Genomic DNA, 21308 nt, shown 5'->3' with positions numbered 1-21308 from the left:
CACGTGCTAATTATTTCTCTGCTATCTTGCTGCTATCTGTCACTGATCTATTCTCTCTCTCCCTTTCTCACTCTCATTATCTCTCATTTTAGTTGGTTTAAGGACCCTTTTAGAAAACAGATTTTGGCCTTGTTCATTTCCTGTCTTGGTCATCAGTCTGCTTGCTATGTCATGATTTCTGATTGCATTTTCCTTATTTCCTGATTTTTGTTATTTTGAGATGCATTGCTTTTGTTTGCTTCACTGATTTTTATTTTAAGATTTTTTGTTTGTGCATACGGAACTGGGGTACAAGCCAGACGTGCAGGGGCAGTGAGAGGATTCACCAGAGACAGAGTGGGGAGCAGAACAGGCTGACGGACAAAGTACACTGCTGAGGGTAGCAGTGGGTGGGTCAGGAGAAGTCTGCCGTGACATGTGGGTCACCTTCAGGGCAGGCGGGGATCGAACTCATGCGGAAGTGGCTTTAGCTTCTTAGTGCAGTGCTTTAACCTGCTGCACCACCAGGGAGGGCCTATCACTGATTTCTAAACCTTGTCTAATAGAAGCACTTGAAGTGATAGACTTACTCCTAACACATATGAACAGCATGGGTTTATACTATGTGGGAAGTTAAGAGTTATTTGGAATTTTCACTCTGTGAAGTCAGTGCCCTCTGTCCCCTGCTCCTCATTATTCAAGGGTCAACTGCATTGTTCTAGTTGCTTCACACAGACTTTGATATGTTGTATTTTCACCGCCACTCCTTTCAAAATATTCTCAACTCTCTTGTGCTTTCTTCTGGTTTTCAAATATTTGCAACTTTTCCAAATACCTTATTGTCATTGATTTCAAATGTTATTTTACTGTTGTCAGAGAACATACTCTGTATGACATTTCTTGGATAGTCTTTAAGGGCCGACATATGATCTGTCTTTAAGTATGTCCTATGTGTGCTTGAACTGAGTAGCACCCTCAGGTTGCTAAGCATATGTTAACAAATATCAGTGTGCTCAAGACAGATTTTCAGATCTTCCATATTCCTTCTTCATTGTGTGATACATTTCCTATCAAGTGTAACTGATACTGCAATAAACACAATTGTAAAAATTATGATTTCAATTATAATTATTGAGTGGTATTAAAATATGACTATGTTTATGTATTTGTTTATCCTTTTACATTTGTCCATTTGTCCTTTATGAATGTTGAAGTACTGTTGTTCATAAACTTTTAGGAGGTTTTAGGTATTCTTGGGTAATAAATGCCTTAATATTTTTGAAGTCACGCTCTTTATCTATGGTAATGCTGCTGTCTTGATGTCTGTGTTGCCCAATGTACAGTATGAGTGTCCCCACATTTCAACTCACAGAAGGTTCTGGTGTCATAATTTCTCTTAATTCATCTGTATGTATGTATGTATTTAGCATAGAAAAACTGGAATGTAGGCCAGAGGTTTAGTGGGGTGATGAGAGGATTCACCAGGGACATAGTGGGGAGCAGAACAGGCAGATTTACTAAAAGCCAGTCCTGTGGAACAGGTGAGACAGGGGAGGTCTGCTGGGCCATGTGGGTCAGTTCCCTGGCCAAGGATCGAACTCAGGCCTTAGCTGTGATAGCAGTGAGACTTAACCCCTAAGACACCAGGGAGGTCCCTCCCTTGGGTTTTACATTGCATTTCCTTTATGGTTACTTTAAAGTTTATAATATGTATTCTTAGGTTACATAAGCCTATCTTTAATTAATATAACGTAAGAGTCAAAACAGTCTATCTTCATACCTATCTTTGAGCTCTCAGCACATATTTAACTCTACTAGGATATCAGCCCTTGTTACTACTCTTGCTTTAAATAGTATGCCACGTTTTGTAAATATACCAAAATACAATATATAAATATAAATGTTTATGTTCATATAGATATAAAATGAAGGAAAATATGGACTTTTATGTGTATATATAAATTGTGTGTGTGTGTGTGTGCAAAATTTTTTGGGGGAAGGCCATATTGGTTTCTGTAGTGGCTAGACCAATGTGCATTTCTAGTGAAACTAAAGTTCACTCTTCTCCATACCCTCCTTAACACTTAGCCCTTTTAGGCATAGTGTTCTAGGTTGTGTGAGGTGATGATCTCATCGTGGTTTTAGTTTGGCTTGCATTTCCCATATGACTAGCAATATCGAGCACCTTTATGTACTTATTAGCCATGTGTATATTTACTTTGGAAAATTCATTTATTCAATTCCTCTGCATGCTTTCTAATTGGATTGTCAGATGTGTTGCTACTTGTATTGGGATTTTGATATTTTGAATATTAACTCACTACCTGAAAAATCATTTGCAGATATTTTCTTTCATTCCATAGGTTGCCTCGTCCTCTTTGTTTCTTTTTCTGTACAGAAAAAGTTTAGCTTGAAATAGCCCCATGTATTAATTTCTTGTTGCTCATGACTTTGCTGTCATATTCAGGAAATAACTGCTGAGAGTTATGTCTAAAAGCTTTCCCCCTATGTTTTCTCCTAGAAGCTTATTTATAGATTCAGCTTTTAAATTTAAATCTTTAATCCATTTTAAATTCACTTTTCTGAGTACTGTAAGATACTTGTCTAACATCACTTATCTTCTTCTGTACCTTTCCCATTACTATTTATTAAAGAGACTACCCTTATTTTCCATTAAATATTCAGGATCCCCAATCCAAATGCCCAAAAGTACATGACTGGATTAAAAAGTTTTGATACATATATAAAATGGAATATTACTCAGCAATCAAAAAGGTAAACACATGCCTTTTGCAGCAACATGGCTGGAGCTGGAAGTGATCATGCTAAGTTAATAAGCCAGAAAAAAAAAAGAAAAGAAAAATACTGGATGATTTCACTTATAGTAGGAACAGAAAAGACCAGGGTGGAAATAATAATAATAATAATAAAATAATAAACTGTATCTCAGATACATTTTGCAGGGGGTAGATTGGGGATGGGATCAAAAATGGGGGAGGGGAGTGCAGGGGACGATGGTGATGGCACACGGGTGAATTGGTGATGGGAATTCCAAGGGGATTACAACTGAGATGGAAAAAGGCACAGAATGATGTAAAAATAAACTATTATAATAATAAAAAAATATTCAGGATTCCTGGCCAAATATTAGTTGACTTACATACATGAGGGTTTATTCCTGGGCTCTTGAGTGTGTTCCTCTGGTCTATGTGGATGTATGTAAGCCAGTACCCTAAAGTTACTACTGCAATGATGTAGTATAATTTTAAGTGGAAAGTATGAGGCCTCTTATTTTGTTGAGGGCTATTTGTGATCTTGTGAATTTTAGAATTTTTTTCTATTTCTAAAGAAAATGTCATTGGAATTTATATAAGTAATACACGATATCTGTAGATGATTTTGAAGTACATGTTTAATAATACTGTTGTGATTCATACAAAAGCTATACTTTCATGTGTGTATAGTGTGCCATAAAGTAGCAGGAAGAGGATGAACTCCTTCTCTCCTTTTTAGGAATCTCCGCTCGCCGACGCCTTCCCACCTTAGGGTCCTGCCTGTCCTGCCTCCAGACACCTCAATAGTTGGAGCTGGTCTCCAACACCTCTTGTTTCGTTGAGGGCCATTTGTGATCTTGTGAATTTTAGAATTTTTTTCTATTTCTAAAGAAAATGTCATTGGAATTTTTCTAAGTAATGCACGATATCTGTAGACAATTTTGAAGTAGTACATGTTTAATTATATTGTTGTGATTCGTACAAAAGCTATACTTCCATGTGTGTCCTTTGCAATAGCTTTCATCAAAGTCTTAGGATTTTCACTCTCTGGTTCTTTTCTCGCCTTAGTTAGATTCATTTCTAAGCACTTATTGTTTTTGATGGTATTGCAAATAAGATTTTTAGTTTCTTTTCCAACTGCTTTATTTTTAGCGTATATAAATGCAAATGTTTTCTGTATGTTGATTTTTGTATCCTCCAACTTTACTGAATTTGTAACTTAGTTCTAGCAGTTTTTTGGTGGAGCCTTTAGGATTTTCTATCTATAATTATATCTTCTGCAAACAGATACTTCAACTTCTTCCTTTGCTATTTGGATGTGTTTAATTTTATCTTATCATGCCTATTGCTTTTTCTTGTCTGATTGCTCTGGGTAGGATTTTCTGTAGAATTTCCAGTGGGCTCTCTGTCTTGTTCCTGATGTCTTAAGGAAAAACTCTCCGATCCTCCCTGGTGGTGCAAAGGTTAAAGTATAGCACTATAAAACTAGCTGCAGCTGCTTTAGCAGAAGTACAATCCCTGGCCAGGGAGGTGACCCACATGGCACAGTGGACCTCTCCTGTCTCACCAGCTGCTCCCCTCAGCAGTGTACTTCGTCAAACTATCTGTTCTGCTCCCTACTCTGTTTCTGGTGAATCCTCTCACCACCCCTGCACCTGTACCCCACTTCTCACCACCTCTGGCCTGTACCCCAGCTCTTGTATGCATACATAAATACATTTTAAAAAATAAGGAAAATCTTCTATCTCTTCACTATTGAGAATGTGCCAATTGTGGATTCATCTTACATGGTATTTTTTTGTTCCTCTATGGCACGTTTGTTAGCATTTTTATCATATAAGGATGTTGTGGCTTGTTAAATGTTTTTACAGCACCTGATTGAGATGATCATGTATGTACTTTCTCTATCAACATTCTACATAACCTTGGTTGCCTTGTATGTATTGAGTTGTCCTTGTATTTCAGAGATGAATCCCACTTTCCTATATGAACGATGCCCTATAATTTGTTGAGTTCAACTTGCTGATGTTTTGAGAAATTTTACATTTTACAGTCATCTGTGATCTAGGCCTACAAATTTATTTATGTTTACTTATCTGGCTTTGGTATTGGGATAACACTGGCCTTATAAAATAAGTTTCAGTGTGCTCCCTCCACTCCAATTTTTTGCAAGAGTGTATGAAAGACTGACAGTACTTCTTTCAGTGTTTGATAGATTTCACTAGCTAAACTATCCAGTCCTGTGCCTTCCTGCTGGATGAATGATTCAATATCTTTACTCAATAAGTCTATTCATATTTCATATTTAGTGTTCAGTCTTGATAGGTCGTGTATCTCAAGAAATGTATTTTCTTCTACGTTATCCAGCTTGTTGGCATATAAATGTTCTTAGTAGTGTCTTGTGCTTTTCTGTTTCTGTAAGGTTTCCTCTTTCATGTATGATTTTTATCCATTGAGCCCTCTGTTTTCCTGAGTTAGTCTAGCTAAATGTTTATCAACTTTATCTTAAAAAAAATATATTGGTTCCATTGATCTTTTTGATCATTTTGTTGTCTCTATTTCATTTATTTCCACTTTGATCTTTAGTTTTATCTTTAATGCTAACTTTGGGCTTAGTTTGTTCTGCTCTGTCTAGTACCTTGAGGCTTGACATGAGGTTGTTTTTTGAATTCCTTCTTGTTTCTAAATGTAGATTTATTGCTATTAACTACCGTCCTTGGTCAGCTTTTGCAGCAGCCCAAAAGGTTTTATATGCTGGGATTTGACTTTGATTTCTTCCAATTTTTTTTTTCTTTTGATTCTCCTTTGACTTACTAATTGTTCAGGAACATGTTGTTTAATCTCCACCTGTTTGTGAATTTTCCAACTTTCCTCCTGTTACTCATTTCTAGTTCCATAGCATTGTGGTTGGAAAAAACACTTGTTATGATTTCTGTCCTCTTAAATTTTACAATATTTGTTTTGTAACCTACCCTGGTACCTACCCTGAAGAACATTCTGTAAGCACTTAACAGTTGTGTCTTCTGCCATTAAATTAAATGTCCTGCATATGTTTGTTAGATTCTTTCGGTTTAAAGTGTAGTTCAAGTTCCCATTCCACTTGTTAATATTTTGTCGGTATGCTCAGCCAGTTTTTTAAATTGGGGATATTGGAGTCTCTTGCTCTTATTTTATCGCTGCCTACTGTTCAAGATTTATTAGTATTTGGTGTCCCAGTGTTGGGTTCATATATATTCATGATGCATCGTCTTCAATTGACCCCCTTATCACTAGTGATATGATGACCATCTTTGTCATTCCCATTTTTTACTTCAAGTCTATTTGTCTGATATTATTATATCTGTCATCACTTTCAAGGTCCATTTGCATGGAGTATCTTTTACCACTTATTCACTTTTAATTTATGTATCACTAGAATTACAATGCAGTTCTTGAGTCTTGTGTGTGTGCACGTGTGTGGGCATACATGCACATCTAGGCACTGTGCCTTTTAATTGGAGAATTAAATTCAGTAACATTTTGAGTACTTATTGACAGGTAAGTGCCTTTGTATTTTTTCCTGACTATTTTGCATTTGCAATTTTACCTTTTTTGCTGCCTTCCTTTATTTTTTTTTAATTTTTTAACTATTTTCCCACAGTGGTAACACAGTGGAGTCTTGTGTGTGTGCACGTGTGTGGGCATACATGCACATCTAGGCACTGTGCCTTTTAATTGGAGAATTAAATTCAGTAACATTTTGAGTACTTATTGACAGGTAAGTGCCTTTGTATTTTTTCCTGACTATTTTGCATTTGCAATTTTACCTTTTTTGCTGCCTTCCTTTATTTTTTTTTAATTTTTTAACTATTTTCCCACAGTGGTATGTTTTGATTCCTTTCTATTTTTCATATTCAGTGTGGGATTTTGCTCAGTAGTTCCCTAACTTCTAATAAGTTTTGTATAAAATAGGTATAGATAAACCAGTGTATTTTACACTGATAATAACTTAACTACCAGTGCTATTATACCCAAACCCTATCCTTTATTCCCTGCTTTTGTTTTAATACTTTTGCCATTTAACTGTTACTTTAGAACTAGCTAACGTTACCATGTTGCAGTACCAGAATATTCTGAGTATGACTAAATGCTTACCTTTGCCTAATTGCTGTATATTTTAATATGTGTTCTTATTGCTGATTAGCAACCTATTTCTTCAGGTTAGGGAACTTGTTCCCAGAGTGAGCTCTCTCCTTCTCGCTCTCTTTTATTTTTTTAATGAAGCAAGATTAGTGGTGATGGATTATCTCAGCTTTTGTTTATTAGGCAGAGTCCTTATTTCGCCTTCAGTTTGGAATAAAAATTTGCTGGAATAAATATTCTTGGTTGGTAATTTATTTACTTTGGCACTTTGATTATATCATCCCATTCTCTCCAGGCCTAAAAAGTCTTTGATGAAAGGTCTACTGATCGACCTACGGTGTTCCCCTTTTGCAACATACATTTACCCTCTAGTTGCCTTTGAATTTCTTGGATTTCTGAAAATTTTTAAACTATTTGTTTTGGGGAAAACATTCTAGGTTAAAATTTCCATGTATTCTGGGGCCCTCCCTGGTGGTGCAACAGGTTAAAGCACAGCATTGTGAAGCTATTCTCCAGCCACTGCAGTGCGACTCTGATCCCCGGCCAGGGAGGTAACCTTCATGGTGAGATAGACCTCTCCTGTGTCACCTGCTGTTCACCTCAGCAGTGGATTTCAGTCAGTCCACCTGTTCTGCTCCCCACTCTGTCTCTGGTGAATCCTTTCACTGCTCCCTGCATCTCAGGCCTGTACCTCATTTCTGTATGCATAAATAAATAAATCTTTAACAAAAAATTTTCAGATGTTCTGTTAGCTTTATACAATCTCTCCCTATGTTTGGGTGTTTGGGGAGTTTTCAGCCAGATTTCTTTAACTAAGTTTTCTACTCCTTCCACCTCCTCTTTTCTCTCTGGAACTCTAAAAAAATGCATCCATTCTTTCTTTTGGTAGTGGCCCATCGATTCCATGGATTTTGTTGATTCCTTTTCATTCATTTTTGCTATCTGTATAATTTCAGCTCACTGATTCTCTCTTGTGCTTACTTGAGTCTCCTGTTGAAGTTCTCTATTGAATTCTTCAGGTCAGTTATGTTAATTTGAACTCAGTTATGTTGTTTGCTTCCTTTTTAAATTTTATATCTCGGTTCAACTTCTCATTTATACTTTTATTTTTTCCCTCACCTTGTTAAATTGTGTTTCTGTGTTCTCTTGTAACTTTCAGAAATCCTGTGCAACAATTATCTTGAAGTCCTGGTTGGGCTAGATCTCCATTTCTTTGGGATTAGTAAGTGGAAGTCACTTGATTCCTTCAGCAAAGGCAACTCCTGTAACCTTGCATGGATGTCTGTATGTTTGAGGAAACAGTCACCTCTTTCAGATTCCGGGGGCTGATTTTGTTAAGGGATGCCTTTCACCTGGATTGCGCTGTGACCTTGCGTCTGAGTGGTACCTGAGATCAGTTGCAGGGATGCACTGTGGCACAGGCCTGGGGCGTGAGCAGAGAATACTGTCCCTTTGCTTAGGCTGCGTAGCTCACAGTATGGACAACTGTGTGGCCCTGGGCAAGTGTTGTGGGGAGAGACATAGTGGCTGCAAAGGCTGTGGGCTCCTCAGTGGTGTCTCAAGAGCCGCTAGCTAGAGGGCTGGGCTGGCCATTTTGGTGACCAAAGCTATCGGTGTGCAAATATTCAGCCACGGGCTACAGATGCTTGGCAGTAGCAGAGCTCACTTGCAGACACATTCATAGTGACGGGGCGAGGGCAGGCAGCAAGGGCCAGAGCCAACCATGTGAGCCATCTGTGTGAGCTGAGGACTTCAGTGCCTCCTGTGGCTTCACAGTCCACCCCTGGGTAGGCACACTTCTCTTGAAGTCCATGATAGGGGCTTCAAGCCCATGACGGGGTCTCTAGGTCCATGGCTACAGGTGGGTGTGAGGCAAGTGCCAGACACATCGGGCTCTGATCTAGACCCACAAGCAGCTGTGGCAGCCCTTGATGCTGGTGTCTTCTTCTGTGGCCACATTCTCTCCCCCAGCTGCACTGAAGGTCAGCGACGTGTTGGGGACCAGACAAACCTGTTGGTGCTGTGCAGGGACAGAGGGAGGGTCTCTTATGTACCCCTGATGGCGGGTGCATCTCGGCTCCCCAACCCCCTCCCCATGCAAGTGTGTTGTGGCTGAGGGAAGGGGAGGGCATCAGGCAGGGTATGTGGGTGCCCAGCGGGAGGGGCTAGCCTGCGGACTGGCAGGGACTAGTTGTGATGCCTCTGCTGGTGTCTTACATTGGCACAGCTGTGGAAGCCTGGGCTGGCTGTCGGGGCAGTTGTGCTGCCTCAGGGACCTTGGAGGGCATCTGGCGTGGATCTACTGGGTGGTGAGAGGGGGAAACGAGCGAGCAGGGAGCATGGAGAGATTGAGGGGCTGCTGGCATTAGAAATGTAAATAACTCTGGGCAGCTGGAGAGATCTGTGCCTCCAGGCCAGCCGGCCAGGGACTTCATCAGAGAAGGAGCAGGGGAGGTCTTTGTAAACCACCGTCACTCCGGTGTGTTTGCTAAGAATAGCTTCTGCTTGGCCAGCTTGTCCCTAGCAGGCTCTCTGTGGGTGGGGGCAGGGGACACAGCAGTTTGATGTAGTGTGGGGGGAGCTTGAAGCTGCTGGCCTCTCCCCCTCTCTGCCTCTCCTGCTGGGGACGGGCACTAGCCAGCACATTCCTTCTTAGCGCTGAACAGTGGCAGTCCTCTCCCTTCCCTTCTTGTGATTAGTCTGTTTTTTGTTCAGGGGTGCTGCTAAAACCTTGGTGGAATCCATAGGTCTCTTTGAAGCTGTTTTGTTGGTGGGTGTCTCTCTAGTCATGCATTTTTTGTGGGGCTCAGGGAAGGTGGGCTTTCTCACATGGGCATTTTGTCTCTGAATGACTTAGTTATTTTTTATTTTTGTAAAGATTTATTTATTTATTCATGCAGAACTGGGGTACAGGCCAGAGATGGAGGGTGAGAGGCTTCACCAGAGACAGAGCGGGGAGCAGAATAGGCAGACGGACGAAGTACACTGCTGAGGGGAGCAGCGGGCGGGTCAGGAGAGGTCTGCCACGCCATGTGGTCACCTCCGGGGCAGGCGGGGATCAAACTCACGCAGAAGTGGCCTAAGCTTCTTAGTGCTGTGCTTTAACCTGCTGTGCCACCAGGGAGGGCCAGTATTATTATTATTTTATAAGATTTATTTATTTATGCTTACAGAACTGGGGTACAGCCCAGAGTTGTAGGGACGGTGAGAGACAGAATGGGGAGCAGAACAGGCAGACGGACAAAGTACACTGCTGAGGGGACCAGCTGGCCGGTCAGGAAAGATCTGCCACCACATGGTCACCTCCAGGGCAGGCGGGAATCAAACTCTTGCCGAAGTGTCTTAAGCTTCTTAGTGCTGTGTTTTAACCCCCTGCGCCACCAGGGAGGGCCGACTTAGTTATTTTAAGGTGTTTACCTGGTTGTTTCAACAACATGGTCGTTGTTTATTTTTTTGGGGGGTGGTGGTAATTCTCACTGGCATGCCTATGATCAGGGTTAGAGCATTTCTTCATATGCTAGTAGTCTTTCTTAATAGTGGGCATCCTAATATAAGCTGTAATATTTGGTAAATTCTCACTTTCATTAGCTTATTTTTTTAAAAAGATTTATTTATTCATACAGAACTGGGGTACATGCCAGAGGTGCAAGGGTGGTGAAAGGATTCAGCCAAGACAGAGTAGGGAGTAGAACAGGCTGATTGACGAAGTACACTGCTGAGGGGAGCAGCAGGCGGGTCAGGAGAGGTCTGCTGTGCCATCTGGGTCACCTCTGGGGCAGGGATCGAACTCATGCTGAAGCGCTGTGCCTAACTTCCTAGTGCTATGTTTTACTCCATTGCACTACCAGGGAGGACCCCTTATTAGTTCAATTTAAGGAATATTTTTCTGAGCAGTTGATGATAATTAGTTGCATATCACTTTGATCCTGCAGCAGCTTGTTTTGGGGAGAGCTGGTAAGATGATGCTAAGTTGGTGTCCCCTGATACTTCAGGCATATTCTCCTCTCAGATAGTCTTTCTTTTTACGATAGGACCCTCCTCTGAAAACCAGTGTTTCTCTCAGAGGAAGTCTAACTCCAACTCTGTCTCGTGGTGAGCAGTAGATTAAACCTGTTTAGCTATTTTTTTTAAAGATTTATTTATTTATGTATACAGAACTGGGGTACAGGCCAGAGATGTGGAGGGTGAGAGGAGTCACCAGAGACAGAGTGGGGAGCAGAACAGGCAGATGGACGAAGTCCACTGCTGAGGGGAGCAGCGGGCGGGTCAGGAGAGGTCTGCCACGCCATGTGGTCACCTCCGGGACAGGTGGGGATCAAACTCACGCAGAAGTGGCCTAAGCTTCTTAGTGCTGTGCTCTAACCCGCTGTGCCACCAGGAAAGGCCCTGTTTAGCTATTTTATCCTCAACTTGTTACTATTAATATTCCCTTTGGGCTCCCTAGAGTCTCATCCAAAAATGCATAGTTAGGGATTTGGGCTGAAGTAATCAGGTTTTCATAGTTGGGTTTGGAAGCTTTGGCTGTGCCCTCCCATTCTGAGAATGTTCCTCTTCAGTGTCCCAGTATCTCTGGAAATGCCAACACCTCTGTCTTCTGTTCTGCAAGTCCCTGAACTGGCTTGAATACTCACTGTCACTTTCTACTAGAGTGTCCTCAAAATAGAACTAAATGTGGGTCTCACCCTGTGTGGCCCCCTTTTTACAAGGATAAAATCCTATGGCTGCATGGTATCTTTTGGTCACACATTCCTGGAGTATTTGGCTTTATTTTTCTTGTGCCCGTAATTTTTATGTTTCATCAGGAATAATTGATTCAATGACAACTGTGCTGTCCCCTAAACTGGAATTTCTGAGTCATCTTTTTTTTTTTTAAGATTTATTTATGCATAGAAGAACTGGGGTACAGACCACAGGTGCAGGGGGTAAGAAGATTCACCAGAGACAGAGTGAGGAGCAGAACAGGCAGATGTACTGAAGTACACTGCTGAGGGGAGCAGTCTGCTGTGCCGTGTGGCCAGCTCACTGCCAGGATTGAACTTGTCCTTCAGTGGCTGTGGAGAGTTTCATAGTGCTGCAGGTTAACCAGTTGTGCCACCAGGGAGGCCTCCTGAGTCATCTTTATTCACCTATCAAGATGTTAGCTGAACACTTACCAAGGATGCCACACTGGTCACACATTGGCAATGACATGGTATCTAAAACTAAAGGATGTGAAAGAATGGAAGAGGCCAGAGCAGCACGGGGCAGTCCCAGGGAGACTGGGCTCTGAGAACATGCACTCAGCAGAACCTGTAGCAGGGCAATAGGACTGTGATGAGAATGGGGGAGACGTCCCTTGAGAAATGTGAAGAGAGCAGCCAGCTGAACGCTGAAATGCCGGTACCTGGGAAGGCCATGAGGTTCTGTACATTGAGGCCCTTTTGCCGAAGCCATGGTGACCACTTGGAAGTCAGTTGTCCAGCAAGCCAGACAGTGCTGTGTCCATCCCAGTGACACAAGAACACGCTGGGACTTCCTCCGTCTGGAGAGCATCCTCTCTCCAGAGGATGAGAGAGCTGTGGCCCCAGCCACCAACTTCCGGCACAAGTTATGGGGAAAAGCACCTGGCCACTTTTGAATAACTATGAATAGATGGAAATGACACAGACGGAAGGGGATCTGAGAGCTGCTTTCTTGGCTGAATCAGAACAAGAAAAGAGTGCCCTTGATAGATTCAAAATCATGCTGGCAGCAGTAGCACTAGAAGACCACCAGGAGTGTGGCCCCTCGCTGGAGCCCTGGAATCTTCCTCCAGGGACTCATGTTGGGATCACCACAGGGGTGAAAAGCAGGGACCTGCAGCCTGAGCTTCAGGGCAGCAGGAGGTAAGCGTTACCTCCCCAGGCCATGAAAAGGGGAGCACAGCCCCGCCTGGTGCCTGTCATAACAACTGCTTCACGTTCTTTATGAAGATTTATTCTGAGTCCTGTCAGCCTTATGGCAATGTTTTCTCAACTTCTTTTATAATTATGAAATAATTATAAATGGTGACACAAATACTTTATCCCTCTTCTCCTGTGCAGCCGTAGACCTGCTGCCTGCAATCCACTTTCTGACTAGCCAGTTCTGGAAATAATTTGCCTTCTGAAGACCCTGCTTGTCTAGTGGCAGTGGGAAGTTTCTCTCTTCGAAGGCACTCATTCTCTTACTAGCAGTTGTATTTCAGTTAAAGGGGGTCTCGATGCTGTGGAGAATGTTTAAGAGAACATGAGAATGGTAGGAAGAAAGGTATAAAAATAGGCAGAGCCCATAAGCTTGTTCCTGCTAATAGCCAAGGTCATGATGCCCAAGGGCAGAAAGCAGGACTTACTGGCCCCAGGCTGGATTAAGGGGAGACAAAGGATTTAAGAGCTTTGCTTTGGCCAAACCATAGTTCGCTGCTTATTACTCTTATTACTGCATTTTTCTCTTTTGTACAATATTTGATTTCCCCCCTCCGATGTGATCCCAGAATTCTCCTACCACCGTGCACCTGTGACCTGTCACCTTCGATCCTTGTGGTCTTCCCTCACCTGTTTTGATCCTTCTCCCTCCCCGCCCAGGCTGTGTGCCTCAGAGCTGTGGTCTGCACGCAAGTTCTGGCTTTTCCTGATCCTCTGTTTCCCTGTAGTCGCCCAATAAGTGAGAGCATCTGATATTTTCCTATTCCTTCTGGCTTAGGCTTTGTAGCACGATCCCTTCCGGATGCATCCAGGTTGCTGCCAGTGGCATGAGTTTATCTTGACCTCTGAGTAATATTCCATTGTGTACATGGACCCCAGCTTCTTGATCTAATCATTGTTTGGGGGCATTTAGATTGTTTCCATGTCTTAGCTATTGTAAACATTCAACCTTGTCAGGTACATTAAAGATTTTGCACTTAACAGCCATTAAAAGACTTTAAGCGAAGATAATTCTACAGTCAGATTCACATTTAAAAAAAAAACCCTGTCATCGGGCCCTCCCTGGTGGCACAATGGGTAAAGCACAGCACTAGGAAGCCATCTGCAGCCACTGCAGCATGAGTTTGATCCTAGGCCAGGGGGGTGACCCACCTGGCACAGCAGACCTCTCCTGACCTGCCTGCTGCTCCCCTCAGTAGTGTATTTCAGTCCATCTGCCTGTTCTGCTCCCCACTCTATCTCTGGTGAACCCTCTCACCCCCCATACCTCTGGCCTTTAGTCCAGTTTTATATGCATAAATAAATCAATCTTTAAAAAAAAGAAAACCTTCTCATTGCAGATCAGAGGATGCATCTGTACAGGAAGGGTACATGGGTGGAGACTGTGGTCAGGCTATCGATTTGCCCTAATGAGCATCAGTTGTGGCTGAGAGGGACGTGGCTCTCAGGGAGGGAAGCCCACAGAGCCAGGAGGCAGTGACCAGCAGCCAGTGCACAGGCTTCATGGCTGATGGGACGTGACTCTTCACTGGATTCCTCCTCATCTATCCATCTCTCCTTGGCAAGTGTGACCTTCCCCACACAAAAATGATGTCCTGATTCTTCTTAGTGAATAGTAAGAATGTGTGGTTAGGTGCTATGATGAAATGTGTAGTCATTCCCTGAGTGTGTGCACCTTTATTTAATCTCTTGGCCCTCCGTGGTTGGAGCCTGAGGCGGTTCTCTGGGTTTTGCTAATACATGTTGTTCTTTGATTTCTTTGGGCTTGAACTTTCTCTCTGATTATTTATTTAGAGCAAATTCCCACCAAAGGATTCGCTTATGTAAGATAGATGATTACATTTAGACTTACATGACAACAAATGGATGTGCCAAAGGTCGTGTCATAATGCCATCATGTCTTTGGGAGGGAGGGGGTCTTAACTCACTTGGTTGCATTCAGACCCTTTCATCATGGAAGAGAGTGATTTGTCTTCACTGAACTAGATACACCTCTGGGCATGCAGTTGTGCTTACCACAATGTTTTATTTGCCATCGTGATTAACATAAGGGCCGTTAGTCTACACTCGTGAAATTCAGTGATATCAAAATATAGCCCATGTACCTCAAAACCATCTGGTACCTATAACGAAGGGATAACCTGCTGAACATTGAATTGCACCTGCTAGGAAGCAACACCCTATCAGATTGGGGCTAGAACCTACAATCTGTAACATATATTGGCATATGCAACTCCCACAGTCAGAATAGGTGGTGTAAAATCAAGAGGCCAAAGTGGATACAGCTCTCATTATTGTATCTGTTCTCAGAATATCTGCACCTCTAGTCCCCTCCATTTTGAACTCTTCTGACTTGAGGGTTTTATTCCCAATGAAGAAGTGTGTCGACAGGCCAGGGGACCTGGCACTCCCCTGACCTGGCCACCCCCGTGGCCACCTGTCTTTTTCAGGCTTGTTACACCAGGTAACCGAAGGTGGGGAAAGTTACTGTCCTGGCTCGGTATCTCCTCCTGGTGATCAAGAGGAATTTGAGCTGCTGCTACCACACAGTAGGTCAGAAAGGACCTACTGGTATCTGGTGGATTCTCTTGGGCAAATATCCCCATGAGCAATACTAAATGTTAAACCCGCCACAGCCAACAACAGAAGCAAAAATCTACGAAAGATTTAGAGAGGAATGAAGAAATCACCCACCTGGCCAAGAACACTGATTCATGAAGATCAGAGTTGGGGAAAGATAACGTGGACTCCAGAGTAAGGGAAGAAGTTATCAGTGGCAATCACAGCAACTCTACAGGAAATACTACAGAAGTAGCTACAGATACAAAGACTGTAATGAGCGCACACACAGATTCTGCTTTTTTTTTTTTCTTTGACCCTGTTCCTGTCCGCATATTATTTTGTAACTGGCTTATCAGTGGTGGTTGAGAACATAAGAGGTAGTCAGTTACATGGTTTTACATTTAAATAAAAAATGCTCTTAAATGATTTCACCCTGTTATTCCAGCTTAAGTCAATGAAATGCAGCAATGTACACAGTAGAGGGGCAAAATTGAAGGAGATAAACTGTGTTCCTGAAGGACTGGCCCAGACAATATATTCCTCCCCTGAGTGGCCAGTGGGTTTCAGTTTAACATGGAGGGAAATTCCTGACTCCACTGAGCAGGGATGAAATGGGCCTCACTGTCAATGTAGTAAATGCCTGTCACTGGGCGTCTAAGTGACACTCAAGGGCATTGATGCGTTCAGTATGCAGTTGTGAAACCCAGTGGTCTCTCCCTGTTCTTGGTTTGTATTTGAGTGAAATTACTTCAGAGGGGCAAGACAACTTGCCTGTCAACATGCAGCTAACATCTAATTGGTTCCATAAATTCATTTGATACTGAGATGCTATTTTTTTTAAAGATTTATGTATTTATGCATACAGAACTGGAGTACAGGCCAGAGGTGCAGGGACGGTGAAAGGCTTCACCAGAGACAGAGTGGGGAGCAGAATAGGCAGATCCACAAAGTATACAGCTGAGGGGAGCAGTGGGTGGGTCAGGAGAGGTCTGCTGCACCATGTGGTCACCTCCAGGGCTGAGGATTGAACTTGCACTGCAGTGGCTGCGTCCTAACCCATGGCACCACCAGGGAAGGCCCTGAGATGCTATTCTACTTTTTTTCTTCCTCTATAAGGACCTGGCTCAACTGGAAGCCAACGGTTCTTTCTGGCTAACAGGCAGCTTATATATATTCCAAATGCCTCATGAAGTGGTTTTGGTGGGTTTGTGTGTGTGTGTGTGTGTGTGTGTGTTTCCCTATACATTTTAGCATTTTTTTCCTACTTCTGTGAAATAATGCCATTGGAACCTTGATAGGGAGTGCCCTGAATGTGCTTAATATGCCCATTTCAATAATACTAATTTCCAGCACATGATCCTGGGCTGTTTCCATTTCTTTCTACCTCAAATACTTTCATCGATGCTTTGTAGTTTTCTGTGTAGAGATCTTTCATTTCCTGGGTTAAATTTATTCCTATGTACTTGTTGTTTTGGGTGTTTTTATAAATTAGATTATTTTTTCCAGTTAATGCCTTGTTAAAGTATAGAAACACACTGATTTTTATATCCCACAACTTTGCTGAATTGACTGCTTATATTTAAGTTTTTTTTTTTCTAATGGAGTGTAGGATATACAAGTTCATGTCATCTGCAAATAGTCAGTTTTATCTCTCTCTCTACAATATTGATGCTTTTTCTTTTTTGCCTGCTTGCTGTGGCTGGGACTTTTGTACTGTGTTGACAAGGATTGGAGAGGGGAGTGTTCTTGTTTTATTCCTGATCTTAGAGGAAAGAGTTTTAACCTGTCATTTTTGACTATGTTTGCTGTGGTCTTATACGTGGTCTTTATTATGGTGAGGTAGATCCCTGCTGTATCTCATGTAATGAGTTTTTCTCATAAAAAAGACGTTGCATTTTATCAAATGTCTTTTATACTTGCATTGACATGATCATATGAGTATTTCCTTTATTAATGTGGCTTACAACATTTATTGATATGTGTATGTTAAATCACCCTTGCATCCCAGGGATAAATCCTAGTTAATCATGGTACATAATCCTTTTAATGTGCTCCTGAATTTGATTTGTGTGTATTTTATTAAGAAGTATTGCATCTATATTCATGAAGAATACTGACCTATAGTTTTGGGTTTTGATTTTTTGTAGCAACCTTATCTGGTTTTGGTTTTAGATAATTCTAGGTTTGTGAAATAAATTTGGCAGTGTTTGATTTTTGTTTAAAGAATCTGTGCAGAATTGCCATTAAGACTTCTTTAATTGTTTGGTAAAATTCACCAGTGCAGACACCTGAGCCTGCCTGTCTGTGTTGGGAGATGTTTTATTCCAACTCCATCTCCTTCCTCAAGCTCTCTGTGTCCACCTGTTCTGTTTTCTCCCAGCTGCACCTTGGAGTGATAGAGTCACGCCAAGGAGCCTCTTATTTTGGTGTTAGCAGTTAGAATGTCATTTATTAATTCTGATGCTGTGGGTCCTCTTTTTTCTTTGATAAATCTGACTACAGGCTTGCCAATTTTACTGCAATTTTTTAAGAACCGAAGGTCGCTTTTGTTCATCTTTTGGATTATTTTCCTATTCTCTATTCCATTTATTCCTACTATAACTTTTATTATGATTATGATGGCCTTATGCTAACTTGCTATAATGTTGCTGTCCGTTTCTAGTTCCTTCATACACTGTTAAGAGATTTGAGATCTTGTTTCCAAACAAAGATTTTGATTGCTGTCAACTTGCCTCTTAAAACTGATTTTGCAGGATGGTCTATGCTTTTACATGTTGCAGTTCTCCATTTTCATTGTTCATTTCCCCCTTTAATTTCATCTTGAATCCATCGGCTGCTCAGGAGAGCATGCTTCATTTCCATGTACAGTAATTAGTTTCTTTGCCTAGGGTGGCACTGCTTCACAAGCGTGACTCTTACCTGGGGATCAAACCAGCCAGAACTATGTCCCCCGTTACTTGGTCTAGCAGGCCAGAATCCTTGCTCAGCAGATGGATAAGCTTACGTCTACCCAGGTTCCACTGTGATAATGAAGAGGCAGTTTCTAAGAAGAGAGTTATACCCCCCCCACCCCTGCTAGAAGAACCCAGCCCAAGTACAATTAACACCCCAATACAAGCATCTTGAACAAGCTTGCTCACTTTCAGATTCTCTCTAAACAAGTTTTATGACTGGGTCTCAGCATAATACCTGTACAAAGGTTGCATCTCAGGTCAAGCTGCTCTGTCTCTGAATTGAATCCCTGTCTCCCACTCCCTCTCCCTAAACTCCCTGGGTGTATGAAGCCTTGCATCAAACAGCACTTGTCTGTTGAAAACAATCTATCAGTGTACCAACTGTGGAGATAGTTATAAAACCAACCCTTTATATATGGACAGTACTCAGGCTATGTGGAAACTTCCCAGGTCGGGGTCAGCATGTATGTGTGATTCAAGCTTTTCCTCAGCTCCCCACTCCTGAGGTACCACGCATCTTTTCACTGTGTGTGTGTGTGTGGGGGGGGGTAAACCCAAATTTCTACTACAATAGGAGTCCCGGTGTGGGAGACCTGTTCCTGGGAACTCTGGTTACATTCCCTGTCACTAGGCTGGTATCTATCATCAGCTTTGGGTGGGGTTATAAATTCGCTTCCCAGCCTGCTGTTTCCTGGGCTGGTAAGTGCCTGTTTGGGAGTTCTAAGAGACAGAAATATGCTGGAGTCCCCTGGGCCAATGGGAGTCACTGTCTTGGTCTTGCAACGGGTGCCTGCTGCTCCCATTTCAGTCCTGCTATCATTAGGGCTTCTGGCTGGTATAGAGACTCCTAGAACTTCAAGTTTGGTTCCAAGCTCTGTCCAGACCACGGGGACACGGGTTCAGATCTGTTGGGGACCAGGGCTTGCTGCCGAGCTCAGCTTCAGCGTCTCAGAGCCAAGAGCTCCCCAAGAGCTGCCGAAGTTTCAGATCAGTCTTTTTGGTCAGGCAGGGCTGGGAGCTACTCAGTAATGGACAGGCCTAGAGTTAGCTCTCCTGAGTGGGAATGGCAGAAGAAAAGTCCCAAGGATGAGAAAGTTCTTTTGGGCATCTTGAGTGAAACGGGCGATGCCCAAGTTCCCTGAGCCAACCTCTGCTGGCCGTGCCCTGCAGATGGCCCGCGCTGGTGGCCGGGCTCCGTCCCGAGTGCCGTGCGTCCCCGTGAGCTCCAGCCACACTTCCTGGCCAGTGGGGGCTGAGGGACTGGCCACAGCAGTCGGTGGGGTTATGACTCAGCCCCCCTGCTGGCTTGGGGGCAGACCCAGCTCTGAGTCCGTAGCCTCTTTGTTTGACGTTCCAGTCTGGCGACCTGCTCTGCTGAGTTTCCTGGACACAGTGTGCCACAGTCTGAGCTCTGCAGATGAGCAGACCAGCAGAGCAGCTGGTGGGACTTTGCCATGGGAGCTGGCAGGGGGAAGTTCCATCTGCTGAGATTCTGGTATAGGTTGCACAAGCCCTTTGCTGCTTCTCGTCACAAACTGAGTGCCAGGGTCCAAAGCCAATAGATTCCCCCAGATCCCCATGGGGGTGATTCTGCCTCTCCCCCAAATTCTAGTTGTATCTCAGCAATATAGACGCAGTTTTCTTTTGGTGACATGAAGCGAAGCCAGGGACAGCCTGCCACCATCTTGATGACTTTCCTCCAGACAACCAGCCAGGCTCTCCTGGCCACCCAAGGGTGTAAAAAGGTTCCATCTCCCCAGGCCCTTGAACTTCAACAGAGCCAGGCAGCTGCATCTGCTGAAGCAAGACTGTGGCTCGGCTGAGTCACCCTGCGCCTAATATCAAGGATGTAGGTGCCTTCAGATGATGCCTTCCGGCCTGGGATCCTTGTGGCATCAGGGAGCAGAGCCCTCTCAAATGCGATTGGCCCTGTAGTGCACAGGAAGCCTGCCTTTGTTGTTTTAAGCTGCTCAGAAGTGGGATTTAGTAGTTACTGTGGCAGAATCTAACCCATTTGGACTGATTCCTATGCCTGCAACCCCCCCCCCCCGTGGGCATTAAATCTGTAAAACATTTCTGCAAGGTACACATTATTTATGTCTTATAAGTGAGGAAACTGTGAGGCCAGTGATTAACATGCGCCCCGCATACCCCCCTCTCCCCCTGGACTTGGATTGAAACTTTGAAAGAAATAGGGATCGATGTTTCCAAGGAAAATTATGCAGTCTGTGTCCAAAGGGCAGCCTTTCCGTAGGAAGACAGACAGAAACCTCCCATGAACAGCGTTATCTGTTCATCTCTGGAAAGACAGAAGCTGCAGACGGGCCACCACCATCACTGGCTTCCCCAGGCTGAGTTCTAGGGCAGAGCAGATGCCACTGTTGAGAAGCGGTTCCCTCTCCAAGTGACGAGGTACCGCCATTCACAAGGAAGGCGTGTGCTCTGAAAAGCTGCCAGTATACCCTGGGGATCACAGCGGTCTAAGGCCCAGATAGCTGTTTCCACCTTGACTTAGCCTGGAGAACGTTCTCATTTACAGCCTTCTCTTCCCTTCTGTAGAACCAGGTAGAGTCTGCCCTCGGCCTTCTTTTCACTTTCAAACTCTTACTTACCCTTCAAAACACAAGCCAGGCATTTTCTTTCCATGTAGCTGCCTTTGACGTGTCTTTTCCCTTCCCGCCCCCCAGCCTAGTTAGAATGGATTTGATGCTTTGTTGAATTTCTTCTTGGTGTCACCTTCCATGCTGGCAAATGTTGAAGATATTAAGATGATAAAATCAGTTTCTTCTTTTTTTCTTTTTTTGTAGGACATAATATATGCCAGTCATGCAGCTACCAGAAGAGAAAGAGAAACAAAGAAGGAAGGAAGAAAAAAGGAGGAAGGAAAACAAAAAAGGAAGTAAGGAAGAAAGAAGAGAGAAAGAAGGAGGAAGGAAAGGAAGAAAGAAGAGAGAAAGAAGGAGGAAGGAAAGGAAGAAAGAAGAGAGAAAGAAGGA

The sequence above is a fragment of the Condylura cristata genome, unplaced genomic scaffold (genome assembly GCF_000260355.1).
Source record: "Condylura cristata isolate star-nosed mole 26May11 unplaced genomic scaffold, ConCri1.0 scaffold00028, whole genome shotgun sequence".
NCBI lineage: Eukaryota > Metazoa > Chordata > Mammalia > Eulipotyphla > Talpidae > Condylura > Condylura cristata.
This window is presented reverse-complemented; position numbering follows the sequence as displayed.